At 47.0% G+C, this 8,394-nt stretch overlaps 1 protein-coding gene across 2 annotated transcripts in view; it reads right to left on the bottom strand.

The window, feature by feature from the left end:
- Window positions 1–4,400: 4,400 nt before the first annotated feature.
- The window catches only part of TOMM20 (translocase of outer mitochondrial membrane 20), a 61,255-nt gene continuing 57,261 nt past the window's right edge, over window positions 4,401–8,394 (bottom strand). For both annotated transcript variants that reach the window (XR_014944752.1, XM_085543402.1), the window contains exon 6: window positions 4,401–4,785. The gene's annotated coding sequence lies outside the window, so the exon portion shown is untranslated. The remainder of the gene's footprint in view (window positions 4,786–8,394) is intronic.

The raw sequence follows: 8,394 nt of genomic DNA, 5'->3' as shown, positions 1-8,394 counted from the left end.
CATTTGCATGAAAACAGGAACTTTGTTTATTAAAGAATTCATCTGGTCCTGCTGCTAATTTCCCACCTGAACCCAGAGTCCCCCGGGTATGACATCATGACTGCAGGCTCTGGAAACAATCATGAAGTCACCAACAGCAGGCTTGGACAGGGGAGTAAACAGCTAGAAGACAGATTCTCTTCTGCTGCCAAATCCCAAGATCCTTATCCAGTTTTTCCTGGAGTGATATCCCATTGACTTCAGTGGGATATCCACCAAAATATCAGCATTTGATGTTTTGGCTGTTCCTCCCATCCTGCTCCCTCCTCCGTCAGGATCTCACCCCCTGCAACAAGTCTGGGACACTTGCCCTGGCATGATGCCATTGTTTCTCAGCACTGTGTCCTCGACCAGCTCTCTGCAAGTGGAAGAAAGAAAACCTGGTGGAAAAACGCCTCATCTCAAGTGCCACCTTCCCCACCATGCATCCTAAGGCAGCACTGAGCCCTGCATGGGGCTGGCTGGGGGGAGCAGGGCTGCCCCACGCTCATCCATAGGCAAGAGCAGCAGTATCAGAGGCTGGGGGTGGCAGTGGGCACCTGGAGATCAGTTACAAACACCTCTGCAGACAGTCTACCGGATGGAAAGATGTGTTTCATGTGCAAAGTCAGAGAAAAGAAACACGGGAGCTAAAATGTCTCCTCCTGTGAGGACAAGAACACATTGCAAGGATGTCATTTTCAGAACAAATCCAGCAATGTTAATCAGATCTATGTTTTTCACCTCCTGCTCTATGAAAATCATGAGAAAATGACTGTAAGCTTAAAGAGCTTCATTAGAACTCTTGTCACGTACAAAGTGTCTGCCACAGTGGAAGCCCTCCCCTGACGCCACCAGGTGTGCACAGTCAATATAAAGTGTACAGGCCAAATACCATCCTCTTTTCAATGTCTTGTGACACCTCTCTGTGTGACTGCTGCAGAACTCCAGCATTGCAGCAGGGGATGTAATAGCCCTCCATGAGCAGCACTCTCCCTCTACCAGCCTGCACCAGCCAGCTGCTTGCCTTGCTGCTGTACTGCCCTGGGCCAGGCCAGCCTCAGCCAGGCTGTGAAATGCAAATGCTATTGAGCAGATATCTGGAGATGTCTGAAGATCTATATGCCCTTGAGAACAGGATGGCTAAGTAGGAGAGCCTGGTTAGGAACAGAGATACTGATGCTGCTTGGGAAAGGTAGGGGCGGAACATGAGACTTTACAGAACTTCCTCAGACCACTCTTTTACACCAAGCTTGAAAATTTTCACATATATAGTGCTACACCTTCATTCAGTGATGGTATTGGGATCATTAATGGCGTTACTGAGTACTTGTCTCATGCTAGCACATAATACTTGGCATAGCAGACAGCAAAGAGAAAAACTACAGATGTATTTATGTTCACAACATCAAAATTCCCCTCTTTGCAATGACTTGGACTTGACTGACTGACCATCATTAATCTACTCTGTGGTCACAGTGCTTCATTTGCATGTCCTGAGCTGGACTTGGTGGTTGGGAGATGCTGTCTGGGAGGGGAGAGGCAATGAGCTCCACCACCACATTCTGTGGTCAGCCACACACCTCCAGCTCGTCCTGTGCCCCCCTTCCCCACCAGCGTAACCTACTGAAACTTCACCATCCAGTTTCCTTCAGTTTAGTTCATTGTTACCGCCCAAACCATTCCAAGTGTTTTTGTTGGAACTTGCCTGCAGTCCCATCATGCCATACTTCCTCTGCACAGAGTAGATGTTATTTACCAGTTCTGATTATTTTGGAGAGATGTTCAGGCTTTTTGAGAAGAGGATAATATATCAAAACTGATTGTATTGGCTGCTTCACCTATTTTTTCTGGATGGCTCTCACTCTCTTTGTATAAAATGTGAGATATGAGCCCAGGCAACTTTTCAAGAAGGGCACAATGCCACTCTCACATGCAACTTGCATAATGGAGCCGTCACCTCTGCCATGCTAAGCACACAGCTCAAGGAAATACAGGCTCTCTGGGGAGAGGCATCCCAGCTCCCTGCTCAGTCACCCAGAGCACACCCAAGCAAGTCAACAGGACCTTGGTCCAAAACAAGTAACAGCAGGAAGAGCTGATAAAGTTCCTTTGGCTGCTATCTACCCCCATAACCCACCCCTCGACAGCATGACTGAAACCTGACAAAGAAGGGTTACCTTAATTTCTTGAGGAGAGCTTTGAGAATACAGGCAAAGTGTAAATATTTTGGTGCAAGTGTCTCTGACTCATCGTGTCATCATTGTATTTCTGAGAGCCACTGGCTTCATCCTCTATCCTCAGCCCATCCCTTAGGACAGTTCACTCCAGGAGCTCTGCATTTTCTCATAATATCCCTAATGTTCTCCAGAAGAATTGGCATTGTTCACTATGGAGAGAGAGGGAGAAGAGCCCTCCCCTCTTCTGCCTTCCAACTCTTGTTTTTCCATTTCCTTACTTTCAAATTGTAGTATAGCAAATGTTCAAGGTCTTCCTCCCACCTGCTTCTCCAAGGCGGTTTTAAATTAGCCATGATTTCCTTCTCTTCTCAGCTTCTCATTTTTTCCAGAGCCTGTACTATCAAAACCTAACGCCCTCCTTCCCTTTTTGTTATTCGAGACAGCCCAGCATCATACTGTTCATTCATTAGGACACTTCCGCCCACTCCACAGATCCAGCATTCACCACCTCTGCTCTGCATAAATGCTTTCATCTCCACATTAGTCTAGCTCTTACTTCTAGCAGCTGCTTTTGACTTTTTTTGTCTTTTCAGTGAACAGCCCTTCCCACTCCACAGGGCTGCAGAGTCTTTCTGAAGCAAGTGCTTTCCTGCAAGGAGGACAGACCATGGCAACAGAAGCAAAGGTTGCTTCCTGGAAAGCCCATTTGTTCATTTTAGTATTAAAATAATAATAATAATAATAAAGAAGAAGAAGAAGCATCTAGTTCCAAGCAGGTCCACCTTGGCCCTGTGCTCTGGGTACCTTTACAGCAAAGAAAATTACAATGTCACTGATATTAATAGCAAGAAACAGCATTAGCTCAACACACTACAACCCCTTTGCTCCCACAGTGCTCTTCAAATGACAAGAGAAAGTTCAAATTAAGCACAGAAGACCCCTCCCCCAGAGGAAAGCTGAGTTGTCTGGCATAGGCTGGGATGTAATGAACCCCAGCTGCTGAAGGCCATGGGGTCATGTGTCCCAAACTGGCAGCTTCCCCTGGTATCAGAGAAGACCTTGGGAGGAAGGTCCCCTGCCTAGCCTCAAAGCAAATTGGCCACATCATTTTACCAGAGCCTTTTGGCTTCTCACCATTGCCCTGAGCTGTTCCCCACCACCTTGGAGGCTCACAGACATCTCCCACCCCCTACTTCTCCTCTCCCATCTCTGGATTTTCACTCTCCAGACTCTTCTCAGCTCCTCACTTCATTACTGCCGTCCCCACACAAGGATCCAGGAGCCATAAACAGATTAACCTGTGGATGATCTGAAACTGTCCCAGCTTTAAAAAGCCACAAATGTACTACAGTATGTGAGAGATGCACAATACTACTGCAGCAGTAGCATGTTTAGCCTTGAGTATTATAGGGAATAAACTTGCATGACTTTTAAAATCCCATGGTGCATGTGTGCACAGAACTGTTACGCTGCAATTTACTCCAAATTACTACTTCATTTATCTACCCAAACCTTGGCATCTTGCTGCCCCTACATCACCTAAATCACTCTTTTAACTCTCATTATACTCTCCTCATTTAATTTTCCAGCTCTTCAAGAAAACCCTCACGGTAATGAAGTCTGCATGTCTCTGTATTCTTATTTTCCAAAATGCTGCCCCCATTTCACAAACGTGTTAGGGCACAGAGCTGAAATGCCATGCCAGAAAAAGCAACCAACATTGTTTTGGTACACGCAGTGGTCAGTGTGCCCTGCTGGGAGCCCACAAATGTGTAATTCATATCCCAAGTTTCTTAGCCAGAACAGTCCTCTTTCTCTTGCCCAAACCACAGAGATGAGAACTTCCAGCCTATCCAACATCTCACAAATCTTGGGATCAACATGGAGATACAGAAGGAGAAGCAGAAAACTACACTTGCTTACATGCAATGAATAGCTGCAACATCACTATTCCCTTCTTTTTTCTGCTTGCCTGCCACACTGCTTTGAAAAATCCTTCTCACTGTAGGCTTTTGTCCTCCAGGTTAGGGGAGCAAAGGCACACAGCACTGCACAGACTCTTCTCTGATGCTGAGCGGTGGCCATACACTTCAAACCCACGGTGTGAGAACTCCTGCAGCCGCCCAGCCACACCGTGCCCTGTTGTGCTCCTGCACAGGCACCAGATTCAGCACAGAGACACATCTGCCCAGGGCTGGCATCTCTGATTTAATGATTTATTTTGAATACACTGTTCTCCTTGCACAACCACGTCTCCCCGCAAGGACCCATGACCTCTGCACTTTTCTGATGACTTCATCCACTGAACTCCACTCCCACAAGCTGTAGGTCAGGGATCAGGTGACAGGCTTGACCCAAACTGTCTGACAAAGGCTTCTCATCTGCTTGGCATGGCATTCCGAGAAATCGATTCACAGGAGTGTCAGTGCTGCATTACATTCAGTAGTGCTTCCCAGGCAGGCCATGAAAGACAGTCTCACCTCAGGTGGGCTTATTGACCCATTCAGCAGAAACTCTGACACTGAGCATCCTTCTCCGTTCCATGTGTTCTGGAGACAAACCTTCCACCTGGCCACAAGCCTGATCCCTAGTACAAAAGAGAGTGGTTTCAGTTTTGCAGAGTTGCCTTCCCAACACTTTCCATGGGCACATAATTCACACAGAGATTCCTCCCGAGGGACAGCAATGCCACCTCATCCCAGTCCCAAGGGACACTGTGGCTGCTGCATTCTTCAGCACTAAGAAGGCCCATGGATGCAGGCACAGACACAGCCAGAAATATGCCGCTGCTCATCAGTGACATCCATTTTCCCAGTTTCTTAAATCTGCACAATGGTCTGGTCTTTTTCCCCACCCACCATCCCTAGAATGATTGAAGATCTGTTTGTAGTAAAGGGCAGTAGATCAGCAAATGTTAAAATGGAAGCCTACAGATGCTTTTGCCACTAATGTCTGAATAAAACAAAGGCTTAAAAAAGGCTAGACATAGATTGGCTGAGGATCAGACCAAAGATAGAACTTTCTGAGTACTTTGAATATTTCAGGGTACATCCGTCACTAACTGAAGACAGGCTTGGTTCATTGTTCGAGATATATTGGAAGTAATTTGCAAAAGTGAGTATGAAAGCTGAAAGCACCATGGATATGTGATCTGAATGACTGCACTATCCTGACTGTGGAGGGAACTCAGCACAGGGAGACATAAATATATATATAAAGCCAGTTCAGAGCTGGCTGTCTGCTTCCAACTAGACTGCAGTGCCCCAGAAAGCACTATTCTGGGACATCCAGAGATGATGGAGGCTTTCTGATATGAAAATCACTCGGTAGTGTTGCATTTGTAGTCTCTGTAAAATTTCTCCTACGTATGATTTGCCTTTTCATGCATTAACAACTGCTTTCAAAGCCGAGATTTATATTCAGCATATATTCCGACTGTTGCTTCACAATGCAGATGTTCCGTGCATGCCTCTTTTGGGTGTGTGGAAGAACCCACCGGCACAGGTCTCCTTAGGCATCTGAAGCATCCACATGCTATTTCACCCCACTGGAGCCCTGGCACAGTATGCCTCCCAGCACTGAACCCATCCGCTATGCAGGCTGCTTGCAGAGATAAATGCCTTGGCGTTCTGAGACAGAGCCGTGTCAGTTAGCCCAATATTAAAAAAAAAAAAAAAAAAAAAAAAAAAAAGCCCCACATTCATCTACATTCATTTCTTTCGCTTGCAGGCTCACTGCTTAGTCAGCTGTTAAAACAACGTGTAAAACCTTTGCTAAAAGAGCTGTGGTAGAAAATAGCTGATCAGTAAGTCTGGAGTGTCAGAGCTGTCTGGGTAGGTGGAGGCTCTAACAGGAAAGCAGGAAACCCAGTCTGTAAGCTTAGAGCTTGTGGAAAGGAAACAGTTTCCATTCAGCACAGAGATTGCAGAGCAACACTGTCATGAGGGCTGGAGGCAGCCAAAAGTCATTTTCTCTCTCCCAGTTTAATGATTTCTGGTTGCTGCAGCTCCGGCACTCCTGGGAGGAAGCGTGGGCAGCCTGCACTTAATGCTGCTCATTGTTCTGACTATTACGGTGCAGGGAAGGGAGGCAGAGGATCTATAAACGTATTTCACACAAGTGTGTGTGAAATAACCCGAATAAATCACCCTGCAAGACTCTTTTTCTAACAGCCAGCCTGCTACCTTTGACACCGGCTACAATTAGCACACTAACATATTTACGTGCCATAAATCCGCCACGCACAAAGCCCCGCTGTCCTGACTTTTCACCACAAACCTGTGAGCTTTGGTACACTCGTCACATCAAGCTTCCCCCTTCCTTACAAAGAGTTTCAGTAGCTTGCGGCAGCACAGAGGCGGATCACACAAGGGCTGCATTCTCCTCCCTGGCCCTAGGGCTGCTCTCAGTTCTGGCGGCCACCCCTGGGCCAGTGCAAGGCAGTCTGCCCTGATGAGATCTGGGAATGGATCCCACACATGGATCCGGCTGGAAAAATGAGCTGCGCTGAGGGCTGGGGGTTAGGCCCCCCTGGAGGGATCGCCTCAACACCCCCCGCCCTGGCAGCTGCAAGGGAGCTTTCAATTTTAATCACAAATTATTTTAATGGCAGCCCACAGTAAAATGAAAACAAGCATCACAAGGCAAAGAGGCCTTGCTGGGGTTTTAAAGTTTCGTGCTACATCCTTTGGGGGTTCAGTTCCAGGAAAAGCAAACAAGCAGCTCAGATGAAGCAGACAGCTCTGAGTGCTATGAACACAGGGTGCCACTGGCCCCTCATGCACTGCGGGACATGCAAGTGCTCAGCTGCACACATAGTGCTCCAGGCTGTATCCATGTGTGGCTCGTTAAATGTCACCACAGCAGCACAGCACAGCCCTACCTCTCACTGTCCTGGCAGGCAGGTCTCCTGCAGACAGCGTGTGCCAGGCCCCAGACACCAACAGGCAGGCCAGGGGTACACTGTGCAAGGGAAACCAAAATGAAGGTATGCTAGAGCCTGTGGCATGCAAACAGCTTGTTCAGGACAGCACAGATATGGTTGTGCAGACTCCTGGCACGGTGCCTGTGCTCCTGTCCATACAGACTGCAGCTCGCCCTATGCTCTGGCTGCTCCCTGGCATTGTGATGCCTTCCATCAGGTACCCACTTCTCTGGGGACAATGGGATACTTTTCAGCTTCTCAAACTGCCACCCAAGGATCAACCCATTCCTCCACCCCTCTCGTGGTCCCATGAGGACTAACAGCTATGTTTTTCAGGTAGAGAGTAAAGGGGACAGATTTTTGCCCAAACACCAGGGCTGGGCGAATGACTGAACATCCTCACTCACACAGCCAAGATCATCATGCACGGCTTGCAGGTCCCATTTATTCCACTTCAGTCCAAAGAAAATAACCTGCGGTTCAAATCATGCTGCCTGCTAGCCAAGAAAGGCATTAAGAACAGGTCAGACTGAGCAGAGGAAGCAAAGGAGGCTGCTCTGGGCACTGCAGCAAACTCTCAGTGTATTCCCAAGCAGAGAAGGGCAGAGGTTCTGCGTGGACCACCACTCCATTTGCATTTTCCCCACTGACTGAAGTTTCCACCCACACAAAACCAAACTCTAGGTGAATACATTTAAAGATCCCATCACATATTCCAGCCAGACGAAAATGGAACATTTTGTACCAGATAATTTGGTCTGTATATTTTTATAAACACAACTGTTTTCCAACAAGCGCGATCCTATCAAGCCCATTTGTATTAATAAAATGGTATTTTTATAATAAAAATACTCTTTGGCAAAGCATTCGCCTGACTTTATTAGCGCCATTAAGAATCCTCTCGCATTTCCCTATTTCTCAGCAGCTCGCAAGGAGGTATGTTCAGAATTTTCATTATTTGAAAATGAGGCAATAAATAAACTTAAAAAACAAATAAAGAATAATTTGTCCTCCAATAATGGCTTCCTCTTCAAAGCTTCAGAGCTGTTGGCAAAAAAAAAACAAGCACCAAAACCCGTGATTTAACCGTCCCTCTCATAATGCAGCTATTCCCTCTTCTTATAGCTGGGAGAAACATTTCTTGAGAGAGCCTCTGCTCATTGCAGATGTCTGTGTTCTGAGTGCCAATAGCCTGATTTACCACCGCTTATTGTGCTTAGACGCAGTGAATACAACAGGTAGTCAGTGCTTGGACCAAGCAAGACACCAGTG

This window comes from Coturnix japonica, chromosome 3, assembly GCF_054131305.1.
Source record: "Coturnix japonica strain WE chromosome 3, WE-NBRP24, whole genome shotgun sequence".
NCBI lineage: Eukaryota > Metazoa > Chordata > Aves > Galliformes > Phasianidae > Coturnix > Coturnix japonica.
Note: the sequence above shows the minus strand (reverse complement) of the source record. Positions and strands in the feature narration are given on the sequence as shown.